Source organism: Ornithodoros turicata, chromosome 2 (assembly GCF_037126465.1).
Source record: "Ornithodoros turicata isolate Travis chromosome 2, ASM3712646v1, whole genome shotgun sequence".
Classification (NCBI taxonomy): Eukaryota; Metazoa; Arthropoda; class Arachnida; order Ixodida; family Argasidae; genus Ornithodoros; species Ornithodoros turicata.
Genome location: NC_088202.1, coordinates 99937709 through 99951806, shown reverse-complemented (window position 1 = coordinate 99951806; position 14098 = coordinate 99937709). Strand labels below are relative to the sequence as shown.

Below are 14098 nucleotides of genomic sequence, written 5' to 3'. Positions count from 1 at the left end.
GTTACGTGCGACGCCATTATTTCACCGAGGAAGGCACTAGGAGTCTGCAAGCGAATAACGCTAAAAAATACACGGAGGACTACTGTGATCGAAGTCATTGGGAATGGTGTGTGGCTGTACCCAGAGGCGCTATACCTATCTTGTCCTAGCAACGGTTCCTTGTCAGTTCTCACCAAGTACCCGATCATACGGTAAGTGTTTTTCAGGTACAGGTCCCGACAAAAGTTTACGGAACACGCGAGCGGTGTATTTTCTCCTCGGTACGACACCCTAGCGGCAAGCGGAAGCTGGCGAAATCAGGCCAGTTCACTGCCTCAGAGGGGTGGACGACTGCGCTCTTAGCGACACACAGCGGTAATTTCGGTATGATTACTATTGTATGTGCCCGCAAAGTGAGATAGATTTTACTGCTGCGCTCGCCAACAACACGTGATTCAACGATTGTTGAGACAGGGAGTCATCATCGTGATAACAAGGATGAATCATAGTGGCAACACTTTACGGTGTATTGCTTTTCCTGGAAATCTATGATATGTAGACAAGAGAAAGAAAGGTATCTGGTAAACAGTTGTTTTATTATGGACGACGCGTGACGAGCTGATAAACAATTGACGCTGACATTGATAATTGATTGATTGATAAACAACTGACATGAGTCACGAGTTGTTGGCGAGCGCAGCAGTAAAATCCATCTCACTTTGCGGGCACATACAACAGTAATCATACCGAAACTACCGCTGTGTGTCGCTAAGAGCGCAGTCGTCCACCCCTCTGAGGCAGTGAACTGGCCTGATTTCGCCAGCTTCCGCTTGCCGCTAGGGTGTCGTACCGAGGAGAAAATACACCGCTCGCGTGTTCCGTAAACTTTTGTCGGGACCTGTACAACACAGCACTGCTGTAGAGCGGGTCTTCAGCGTAGTCACCGATATCTGGACCGGTAATCCAGAAGATGTGGGTTCGATCCCTACAGCTGGCTCACCTTTTCAGTGACTTTCTTCTTTCACCGATATCTTGATATCAAAGCACGGCAAAATGAAAGCAAAATTTTGAGCAGTGACCGTGTCGGTGTGTAAATAGCAACGTTATGTGGCTCATTTGTTGACATGCAAAATATTATTGCTTGCTTCTCCCGCGCGAGTCTTTCGCGCTATTTCAGATTTTTCAATCACTTGCGTTTTTTCGAAGTACACGGAGACGCAAATGTTTGCATAAATTGAAAGCAACGGCCCGAATAACGCGTTACTTTAATAATCTTAACGGCAATCAATTACTTTTTTTTTTAGTAACTGGCACACGTCTGCCCATGACAGCTTATCCTATAATACATGTGCTTTATGAGGCATGTCTCTCGAAGTATATATATGCTGCGCGCAACTTGACATGCTTAGCCTATTTACGCTGCGCGCACCTGAGCATGCAACATTTCGTAAATACAATTTCGGTTCTTCATAAAGCGGTCCCTAATACCTCTCTTCCCACATCCAGGTCACGTTGTGGGCACGATGAAGAGAACACTCTGAGTGGATTAGACACTCTGAGTGTGAGAATTTAGTGATTACTGATTTCATTTGATTTGATGGGGCAGGGTACCGCGACACCGCGGTGAAACACCCCATCTCATCGTCGTCATCTATTGTTGTTGTTGTTGACTCTTCGATTTTGGTGGGACTCTTCCACACAGTAAATAGTGATTAGTTCTAATGATCATTCGTGGAAAACAGACTTCGCAATGTGTGACAAGTGACGCGACACGCCAAGCACTGTTTTCGGAGCACACGATCCCAACGAACGATAAATTTTCGCCATTGTTGAGCCCGCGTTAGAGAAGCTATCAGTTGCTGCTGATCAACAAAGCTGGTCTTGTAACTGTTTAGTGCACACTAGCAATTTTTTTTTAAGTTCACACTCCATGCACTAAATTGCATGGTGGCCATGCATAGTGGTCTTGCCGTGCATCCGACAAGTTGTAGCAATGATGTCTGAGTGTTGGCACGTGACTAAGCTGTTGTGTTCTGGGGATATTGAAACAAGCCCAGGTCCTTCCACTGACGATGTGCTCAAGGAAATACTAATCAAATCAAATAGTAATCAAATGAGGGACGGCAAAGTGATGGCTCAGATAAGGAAGGATCAAAACCAAATGAAAGAATTCATGAGCGAAACTCGTACTGAAATCAAAGCCATTCCGTCTCAAATCCAGAAGTTCGAGCACCTTATTGATGATGTAAATACTAATAGGGATAACATAAGTAGATTAGAATAGAATTAGAAATCGAATTAGATTAGAATAGAATGCCAGTTCGACATAGCTAAGTCATCGAACCTCAGGTACAGCACCTGACCTCACTGTCTTATCTCTGAATGTAAGAAGCTTAAAGAATAAGGCGGACGACTTCTGTATGCTCTTGTCTGCGATAAACCCTGGTATTCTGATAGGAACTGAATGATGGCTTGATTGTTCGGTGGGTGACTCGGAAGTGTTCCCAACAGAATATACTGTGCTTAGAAATGATAGAGGCAGCCACGGAGGAGGTGTGTTTATTTGTGTGCGTAGTCATTTACGGCCTGTTCATGTCCCGATTCATGCTGACTGCTGCGAGTCTGTAGGGTGCCGCCTATTACTCAAAGGCTTAACTGTTGGGATTTGCTCCTTCTATCGACCACCAAACAGTGGTGACGATCTAATAATTCATGAGCAGGTTTCTTTAATTTCAGACAGCGTGGTGATAATTGCTGGTGATTTTAATATCCCAGATTATAACTGGGTTAGACGGTTATACGTTAGACTAAATAACTCTCCAGTGTACGGAGCCTTTGAAGATTTGTTGACAGCACATTCTTTCCAAGAAAGCCTTAGGCTTAGCTCCTAGAGAGATCAAGATAACAGTTTACGAGTCGTATGTTCGCCCGATCCTGGAATATTCTAGCGCAGTATGGGGCCCATCTGGTATTGGTCTTCGGAAGAAAATAGAAAGGGTACAAAATCCAGCTGCAAGGTTTGTTACGAACAATTACTCTCAGGATGTCAGATCAGCAGATTTAAAAGCAGCCTTGGGCTGGACATCACTGGAAAATCGCCGCAAGGTGTCTCGTTTGAAACTCTCTTTCGACATCTAGGCTGCGTTCCAATACCTCGCGCCCGCGAAGCCGCCTGACTAGGCAGCTGAGTAGACCCCTTTGCTTGTCACTATTGGGACAGGCTTGCCTAGCCGAGGCGCCTGTGGCGCCATCTCGTTGCTCGCGCAAGAAATGCGTACGGCGCAAGCGCAGCAGGACTCTAATGCGCTAAGTTTGTAGGACATTGTGCATAAACTGTTACCTTCACAACTAAACATGTGTTGCAACTCTCTACGCAGTTTTAAAAAACATACCACTATGTGCAACTTTACATTTAAAGCCAGCAGAAACAGCGGGCACGCCGGTACCATCAACGCGCGTCTCCATCTCAGCTGTCAGATGGTCAGGCGTATAACTAGACTGCATCGATGCGCACTAGGCGGTAGCCGACTGAATAGCGGACTTGGCGAGATTTGGAACGAGACTAGGCAGTCGACTAACCGGGGTATTGGAACGCAGCCCTACTATGGACACACGGGTGTTAGCCGATACGATTATTTGCGAAGTCCCCATATTATCTCGGAACGGCTGGATCACGCATGCAAGGTCGAGCCGTATCGTCACCGATCGTCGGTCTTTAAGGGTTCATTTTTCGTGCGAACCATATCAGAATGGAATGGCCTTCCACGGGACCTAGTTGCCACCAACAGTAGAAATAGGTTCTCCAGGAATCTTTGTTTATTTCTGTCTGAATCTTCCTGATACTTAGAAAGCACTGGCTTTGTGTTAGCTCGATATAGTGATTGACATTGTTGTTATCACTTGTATTTCCCTCTCCCCTACGCAATTCTACAGTAAGTGGAGAGGTAAGGTACTTTGAATACATAAATAAATAAATAAATGTCAAGGCCATGAACTTCCATGGGGTTCCATGTATAATGAAGCATGACATACGCAGTGAATTCAATCCTCAGCAATCCTCATTTCATTCCCGATCACATACCATACTGACGGTGCGAACATCATATTCCAATGCGCAAAAAACAGCGCGGGCCGGGGAAGTGTGTTCTAACTGCGACGAGGTCTACGTTCTTGAGCAGAGCCATTTTTCATGCGCTGACGACCCCGTAATGGATCGGTCGCGCACTGCGGAGGATTCGTGTGGCGGAAATGCGTCGCGTGGCAAAAGGAAAAGCGGGGGAGGCGTAGACAAATAATGATCCAGTTCAACACCTATTGTGCGCCCTGAAAAGAGGAAGCGTATAGGTGCTGAATGGCATGGAATATACTCCGACGTGCCTTATACTAGGGTTGCATAATAGCGCTCAGACGAGAAGGTGTACAGCAGGGAAGGAACCCTTACAGATTCACAAGGGTTTAGCTCGTATATCAGAAGTGAAAGACACGCGCTTTTTTCCCCCGGTGTGCTATTCTTATATATGCACTGGATGAAAAGTGGAGCTGTTACATGGTAGAGTTAGTATGTGTTGGGTTTCAAAATATTTTATGCAAACATTTTCAACACCGCAGTAGTTGAGAGACATAGCAAACGTCTTTGTCACCAAACAAGAATTAATAAGAGCCTGTGTAAACTCGCAGGGTTTGGAGGTAGTGACACGTTAGGGTAAATTTCATGAAGGAGGTAGCAGGTTTTCTACTCGGATAGGTGCGCATACTCACGCATCAGTTATTTGGGCATATAACGCGCCATGTTTCGAAAATGCGTGGAACACGCACACAGGAATGAGAGCAATATACGCACGAAACGCGGACTTGAAAGATGTGCACGTTAAAATGAACTCTGAAGGCGAAATCTGTGCTACCATACGCTCCCCTACCAACAGTAGGTAGCCTGAAAGAAGACGCAAGTCAGACGCAATGTCAGTCCTACAGCTAATCGGCTTGGGAACCTGTTCGTGGCTGTTTAGCAGTAGAAGCTGAGCGCATGCTACCTGCTCTGCTCCCTAAGTTTCTTCGCTCCTCAGCTGGTCGGGCAGTGGTTCTTCCAGCATCGCCCTCCGTGCAGCTCAATGGTCGTGAAGCTTCCCAGTATGACACCTTCCATGCAATCGGTGGACGCACGTACTGTTGGGGACACGGTTAGCTAAAATCACCTGTCAGTACATCGCTCGCGCTTGAAACTGTTGCGCAAATATTGTATTTGAAGGTGGACCATGTGCTGCGCGCGTTTATTACTAAGAAATAGTCTTCTAAAGAAATAGTCTTCCAACGCTTGGAGATTTGGCGATTTTAGACAACCGTGACCCCTACAGTACATGTGTCTAAGTCACCGCGTACGTGTGATTCTGCCTTCAATTATACCGTGTATCAAATACACGTAAAACCAGCGACAGGGCCAAGCGGTTTAAGGCGTCCCACTTCTTAGTGGTAGCCAAGGTCGTGCTGAAGACTGAGAGGTAGTGAGCTCGAATCCTAAAAAGCGGCTGTGCTGTCTGAGGTTTTGCCTGGGTTTTCCGAAGACTTTCCAGACAAATGTCGGCAGCGTAATGCGAACACCTACCCGGTGAAAATAATGAATTGTGGCCAGTCTTAATGTATCGGCAAATCTGAGAGTATGGCTAATCAAAGAGCGGTGCTTTATTCTTCGAGCATCTGGTGCATGCACTGGAAAGGCCTTGACTACGCGAGCCCTTACGCAGGGTAAAGTCAAACGCATTCCGTCCATGCGAGGTATCTTTTCCGTGCCCGCGCCAATGCAGCATCGCGCAGGCATCGCGGAGCTACTTTAGACAGTGCATTAGGAAAGAACCGATCCATCCTCTTTCTCCGCTGACTTCTCTGGTTCATTAAAAAGTAACGGAAGTTTAAAAGGCGTAACAGAAGAAAGCCGCTCGTCGTTTGTCTCTTCCGCGCCTCTAGGGAGACCAGAAATGTAAAGTCGAAGAACAGACATCACAAATCAAAGCAAAGTAAGAATGGCAGCTCTCTCGGGACGGCAAAGAAAAGAAATATACAAAAAAAAAATGCATAACCATAACGAATGCGGAGAGCAATATGGTGAACTGATGTCAGCGCTCCATATGGTAGGAATAAATTTCACAGGGGGAACGTGAAAGGAGCGCGGGCGGACCATTCTTTCGATTCTTTCTGCTGTTAGCTTCACCGTCTGCAACGCAGAACCTTTCACAGATACGTATCTATATATATCCTCCTCATAGATGTTTTCTGCTGCTCCATCCGTACGTGACTGCGATAACTCGGTTGCCAATGCTCGCCGATGAATCGAATCAATCGCAGAAAGACGACGATGTGGCAATATGCAGGGGGTCCTGATAGGGTCCGTAATACCGTGTCAACGACACTGATATTTCGTAGGCCTTCTCGCCTTCATGTGGCACAGACTGATGCCGAATGAAAGTGTCAGGGTTTCGATGCAATCATATTTTCTATCACGGGCTTCGTAAGATCAACGACGTTCTGAGGAACGATTACGGAAGTCACTTGTGCGTGTGTGTGTGTTTTCGTTCTCTAACACCGAAGCACATTGCTAGACACCTTGGCAGGGGGATACGTTTATTTGGACGAGTAATGAATAATGACGGCAAAGGTTAGTCATGCATGAGTCGACTTGCTTCTCCATTTAAAAAAAGAAAACAAAAGGAAACTAATGGAACGAAAACAGCATGATGGGTAACCATAAGTGCAACTGTTCTCTCACTGCTCACTGGAGCCATCAAAGCCTGCAAAGAAGTTTAGTTTCCCTGAGGCACCTGGATACCGCCATAATCCAATACTTCACCGTGTTGGGGGGGGGGGGGGGGGGGGTATATTGATTAAGAAAAAAAGAAAGGAAATCAAACCGTGTTGGGTAGGGCGAAGAAATAGCGATGGTGAGAACCCATGATACCCCATCTTTAACGAGGTGGTAGCGGAGTGCGGTACGGTGTGTCCCATAGCAGTTGATGGAGTTGATGAGGTGAAACGTATCCGCTTCAGTATTGCAAGTCGGACCGATTATTCAGTATCCAAGCACATTGGCCTATTTTGAACAAAAGCAGCGGAGTTCGTGAAACGTTCAAGCGCAGTCAGTGGAGTATAGATTTTTCCCTCTGTGATGAACGAATACGCAGAGCATAGGCCATCAATGGGTCAATGGACCGCAAGAAGGCGTTAGTTCTGACAGCATCTGAGCCACAAAGTTATGTTGTAGCTCTTGTGGCCAACGAGCATCACTTGAGGCAACAACGACAACAACGGCTAAGTGCAAAGGCAACAACAGCACGGTTCACAATGTGTTTGTGAAAGGAGTCGTGCAGAACTGCAGAACACTGCAGTGTAATGACCAACTGTGAAAGCCTAATGTTATAAACCCAATGACGAAAACAAAAATAGAATAAAGCTAAACCTAAATGAGATATATACTCGTGTTCATGCTCTGGGAATCCTAGCCTTCGCAGCGCTTACAATTCATGCACAGTTCATTCGTAAAGCATCGACCAAGATGCTTTCCAAGGTAGAAGGGTTTTTAATACCATGCGCATAACTGTAGGGAAATGGTGTCTACTTTTACACCTCCATCAAATGTGTCTACACGCTCTCCATAACACTTTGAAACTCGCAATGTCTCACAAGTAAAATTGATAACGCGAAGTTTTGGCGCGCCGTCACGATGCGGGTATCACTATGGACGAGCCGGAAGAAAGGCCTTCTAATATATGAAGATATAATACTACCTCAGGAGGTTCGAGTCCTGCATAAAGCCCAACGAAGAGAATATACGTTGAAAAGTAGACATTCAAAACTGTAAAAACTTCTTTCTGTGTACCGAAGTGGGACGTTGATTTCTAAAACGAAAAATGGCACGAAAAATTGATGACTTCGTAAAATGGAGGCAGCGTTGTCATGTGAAGGAGCGGAAAGTAAAGCCTGAAATCTTTATGCAGCGACAAGGGCTGGCTATACCTCGTCAAAGGGCATTCGAGAAACAAGCCATTTTTCTCGGGCTTACTAACAAGACAGAGGAGACGCCGAAACGCCTCGCCGTGTAAGGCAGCAAATCGCTCATACTTCTATCCAGTGTATATTTTAGCGGTGGCAGCGTGTCACGCACGCCACTTTTGTGTGAGGAGCTGTCTATAACGAGGATATACGATGCATTAGTGAATTTGTTTCGTGCACCGCTGTAGTGCACACTTATATATCCACGCCCACACGCGCTGTTTGGATAGATTCTGGAGTTGATGAACAGCGACGTCAAATGAAAGGTTTGCGGAGGGTCAACCATACATCTATTTCCGTGCTTTAGAATAGGGGAGCCAAGCGCTTTCGTGACCCAAAAGAAATAGCGTCGTCGCCACAGCACACCTCCAGACCTCAAACCGCGCTTTGGGTTTGCATTGTGCCTAATCTTCTTCTTCTTCTCCTTCTTTTTTTTTGTATTCTTCGAAAGCAGGGTGCCTTCGCCTTCGCGGCCGGAGAGAATCTGTGTGAGCGTGTCGTCTGCGCACGGACGAAACACTGACAACTGCGACAACAACTAAAAAACAACCAAAGTGTTTGTTTGTTATAGCAATACTTTTACAAATGGCGATTTTTCCTTTCTTCATTTCTTTTGTAGGTCGTGGTATGTAGCCGCACCGAAGAATGCAAGCACACCGCTCCTCTTTATGAAAACCACATTCTATAAGCGGTGCGCGGGGAGACGCCGCCGCGGGCATTACAGGGCTTACGTTGTGAGTAGCTTGTTTTCAGGCATCCTATTCCAGAAATCTCTCTGCCTGGAGAAAATTAAGCAAAGCCGATTAACAGTTGCGTAAGCGTAACGTGCAAGAAAGAATTACTGTGTGCAGCATACACCATGGCTAAGGTTAGCGCCCGGTTTCATGCGGATAAACAATGCGGTTTATCTCCAATAGTCCGTCCGTGTGCTAGCTGCAATTCATAGTCGTTTAGTTCTTCCAAGCAGTGCATACTACGCTGGCGTATAACCATGGTGTCTACCTCTCACATCTAACTTGTGCCATTCTCAGCTTCTCAGCGTGCATCATAGAAGCACAAGAAGCGGACGCTGACCAACTGACGCTGACCAACTTCATGTCAGAGCGCCATCCACAACCTAAAAACCAAATGGTACCGGGAGACCTGATGCAGCACATGGCTCCTACGGGCAGCGTCAATTTAGCTTGCAATTGGTCATGGTACTTTTTTTCTTATCCCAGGATGATTGCCTTCCACGCCGAGGCTGGGAGGTGACGCGAGTTCGTATCACGGCACCGGCACCATGTCTGAGGTTAGCCCTGGATTGTGCGGCAGACCTTCCATGCCTAATGTCGGCAGTGTTCCCCTTGAAGTCGGCCCGGGACGCATACTAACCGCCCCCCCCCCCCGTGCTCCACTCCCTCCTGCTGTCCTTTCTCAATCTGCCCACCTCTGTACGCCGCTCGTAGCCACAGTTGCTTCGCAGCGCTAACACAGCATTTTAAAAAATACAATGGCCTCGGCGCAAAGCACCGTTATACAGCTTTGCCTCGCCCTGAGTCTCCACGTCAGTCAGAGACACCATCACTGACAACAGAATCTTACGCATCCTTTCTGCTTCCATAGCCATAGCGTAATCACTGCTCCAGAAGTTGTCACTCACGCATGGGGCACGTACTCTCGTACTACTATATCGAACATACTACTCTATCTTCTACCAGTTGTCCCACATTGTTTCGAATGGAAAGGCGTGACACTTTCTCGAACGTAGCCCAGAGAATCGACTGACAGCAGTGAATAGAAGACAACTAACTACTCGCAATCCACGCAAACCAAAATGGCGAAGCGGCTTTCCTCCGAAGGCGGCCAAATCTCCCTTAAGACCCGCAGCCCTGGATGCCGCTCTGACTCCAGTAAGTGAAACATGTTCCTCGTCCAACTTCGCTTCCTCTCTGTTTCTTCCGCTATTCCCAAGTGTACGTCGTTGGCTTCACGGACGGGTATAAAAACACAGACAGCATCGTTGAAATCTTTTCCAACGAGCAACACTCCCGGAGAGAAGAAAGGGAAGTACGCAACAGGAGTCGTCGTGCGTAAACGAATCCAAGGAAATAGCTCCGTTTGAGATACAAGAGTTGCAGAGCGCGTATAAAGAAGAAACAGAAGGAAAAAGAGAAAGGTATGTATTGGTTACATGAAATATGAAAAAAACAACAACAAGAAAATAAGAAAATGAGTATTCGTAATTAAGAACACATTTTCATAATACAACTGCCGAAGAGGGTTCACCTCAAGGTGAATACATGTAGAAATAATCTGACGAAGCGTATCTACCTTAAACGATGCATAAACAACACACACTGAACAAAAGACATGCCAACTGTTTTTCTGTCACTGGCTCGACTGCTTGCAATGAATGTCGAATCTTGAATGTGCGGTGTGTTCTTCGTATTGAAGCGGTGCGCCATAGCAGAATGTCACCAATTGTGAATAAGCAGTTGTCCTGTCGTTTCCTCAGTCAACACAGACATAGACAGAGCACATACAACATATGTCTGTGCTGCGTGCGTAGGTATGTTGTCCCGATACGTACCAACAGCCGCATACAATGACCTTAGTAAAATAAAACAGGATAAGTTCCAATCCTAGACAATTTCTTGACCACAGGTTTGTAATGTTAAATTTGTTAATATCGTGTCAGATACGGAGATAGCTTCACGCACTTAATCTTGCGGAAAACGTAACCTTATATTGGCGAAAGAGTTGCAGATTGCTATAGACGAAACCGATTATGTTAAATTTCTTGAAACCTGTTACGTTTGACGGTTTCCGTTTTGTCATGCGTTTGCGAGCATGAAGAACAGAGTTTACTTCGGTATCCTACTCCAAAAACAACTAGACGCTCAGTGTTGTCGAGGATGAGCTCAGTAGACGACACATTAGCTATCCTCAGCAAACTCGTTAAAACACGCTGCGGAGGTACACAGTCCGATGATGATCCTGCAACTTGATTTGCTTGCAATGTCGAAGCACTTCTTGTCACTAGACGTGCAACCACTCGTAATTCACACGTGCTTCTTTTTAATACGACAACGTGTGTATCCTTGGAACTTAATGACGGAAAGCGAATTAACGGCTACAATATTTATGAACACGTTCCTAGAAAACGCAGCACATATTTGTGTCCGATCCGAGACAGTATCTCATTGCCGCTCATAGCTGCTCTTGTAACTTGCTCCCTGCGCACAGCGCTAACAACAACATACGCTGCGTCTGTTTTAGCTCCCCCGACGTATAAATCAGACACTGTGCAAGTAACATCGCCGGAGCAGTGTTTGAGCGGTGTTCGCTGAATGGTTCAAACAGGGTCTTTTGGGAGGGAACGTAGCAGAGAAAAGCGATAAGCCTGCTACGGTCATGAGAAATTTGTTGACATTGAAGCCCGCTACCCTGTCTAGAGCGGAACGGCGTTATATTTTTGTTTTGCTCCTAATCTGGCGAGCGTGTCAAGATTTAATTTTCGGCTGGCACGACTCATTATTCTTTCCTTTCAAGTACGCAGTTTTCCTGCTGTTAACTAGAAAGCTACGATGTCGACACTAACGATGTCGTACTTCGATAGCGTGACGGGGGCAACGACTGTTCCGATAAGTCTTTGGCTGCGCAGAGGGTATGGAAACTTGGAAAGAGAACACATGTCAGAAGATCTTCGACGGGTTTTGCGGGTCTGATTTTTGGATGACTGTTTAACTGTGATTCTTGCCATTTTCACCGCAATGCGAGTCATACAAAGTCAAAGCTCTGGGCTAAACTTAAATATTCGCAGTTGATTCGCAGTTCGCAGTTGATTTAGATATTGACGGAGAACCGGAACGATCACACACGGATTTGTAGACTAATGGTTTATTACCTTTTGGCGGTCATATCAGACGAGACAAGTAGCTTAGATCAGTGCTAAATGTTAGAACTTATCATCCACATTGTAGCACGCAGTATACGGAGCGTGCAGTAAATTCTGCATACTAAAGTAGTATGACGATGAAATCGTTCGATTCGGTATTGTTGGTGTGGCACTTTCCAGCTTTAAGCATACACACGTACACGTACATTTCAAGACATTTTGGGTGCAGCAGCCCATCGAAGCTTGAACATAGGAGGGACATCGCATTAAACGACATAACGAACTTGATGCTCATATCCTAAACACTCTCTACATTGCAACTGGAACCGCAACCAAGCATCGTGCTATTAGATGGCAATTCGTAGTAACAAAATGCCGCTAAATTAGATAGGGCTCTGTTTGGACAAAGGGATACCGATTTATTACTGAATATCAGCAGATTAGTATTCAATGTATAGTTTTTCTGAGTTTCTCTGATAAGTCTCTCACATTTTAGCTGCAGTTGTTTCACCACTGATTCGGATATTGTCCATTCAGGATATTTTCACGTATACCAGTGCCTTGCCGCAGACTCATGAATCCAGGAATCTGGCCACGAGGAGATCTATTCGAGTGAAAAAAAGGGGTTTGTGAAATTTTGTATGCTTCCAACAGCAGCTCAATACTGTGAGGTTGAGGGTGGTTGGTCACCGCGTACGAAAAAAGAGCAAGGGAACGAAGTACCCTGTAAAGCGTGCTTTGCCTGCACTAGTGCGGTGCTCTGCGAGGCAGCCGACCTCTGCAGCCAGCTATCAAATTCGTAATAAATTCGTAGTCGTAATTGTACGAGGCAAGAAACGTTGGGAGCTCGTAATGTAGTCCGTAGCGTGTTTGGTGATTGATTGATTGGCTGTGCGCTTTTTTGGGGCAACAACAACAGGTGTCATTATGCGCCAGTGCTGTGGTAAAAGACAATCCTTGTTCGTCGGAAAACGGTGTGAAACTGGTAAATATTTTAATATAGCGGTACGTAACATGAAACATAGCATACCGTCCCACAGACATATAATCCTTTTCAGACATTATCGTAGCCTGCGACACGCACACATCAATTGATAGTGCGCTAGCAAGGAGCACGGGAACAGCTTTTCCAGTTAGTTAGTTACTGGTCTTTCTGATCGTTAATCAGTCTATGAGTACAGGGACATTACTGAACCCTTACCGTCCAGGAGAATGCATTACTCGTTGGAGCATGACAAGCGTCTGAGAGGGGAACTTACCTGAAATAGAGAGAACAAACAGAAGATTAGTGTATATGGTTTGTGTAGGTGGCAAAAGACACGTCATCGGGCAAAAGTGATGCTAGAACATTGTAGATATTATGCAGCAAAAAGACAGGGACACACATAGAGGAAGACACAGCACGAAGACTGCAAACTCACAACCGTTGTGAGTTTGCAGTCTTCTTGTTCACTATATGTGTCCCTGTCTTTTTGCTGCCTGTCTTTTGTCAACTACCCCAACTATCAACAGTGATACTAGAAGTTTTCGAAACACTAAAAATATATGTAAGTCGTGTTTCTCGTAGTGAAATTCATGTTTTTCGAAAATCAAAGTGGGATAACTGCAAAGTTACATCCCTGCCAGCTCCGTCGATCGTGTATCTGGTGCTGTTTTAACTTACTTGTAATGATACCCAACGTTTTCGATTATCGACTTCGCCAATTTCCAATTTCTACTTAATTCATGAAAAACTCGCCCGTTAAGCTCTGCGTAGAACACCTACATTTCCTGCTATTATTCTGTTTTCAGCGAGCCTTCCTTACACTTTCAATACAGCCAACACATGACTGTGCCAGCATACAAGGAAAGCTTTGTGGAAGTAATAGCGTACAAAAGGAGAATGAACAAAGGTATAAAACGGGTACGAGGGTACCCAAACGCGTAAACCAAACAACGAACAAAGCGCGCAAAGAAGAGCGATTAATAAACGAGACCCACAATTCGAAGTTATACGGACGGCCGTTCGGTTAAAACTTTAGACGATAGTGCTGCCAATAAAAGTGAACTCGAAACCAAATTACGTGCCGTACAAAGTGCACCAAACTGCGTGCTTTCAAAAGAAATTCTTATCAACACATTGTAGTCGTAATGGCCTTTATGTCTGTAGCGATATCGCACGTATTTCGCGAGGCTCTGCCATTCGCGCACCCTCTCTTTGCG

The 14098-nt window shown here is 45.6% G+C and overlaps 1 protein-coding gene across 1 annotated transcript in view; it reads right to left on the bottom strand.

Annotated features, from left to right (window-relative positions):
* LOC135385833 (CUGBP Elav-like family member 4) overlaps nucleotides 1-14098 on the bottom strand; it is a 455429-nt gene that overhangs the window by 328252 nt on the left and 113079 nt on the right. The window lies entirely within an intron of this gene.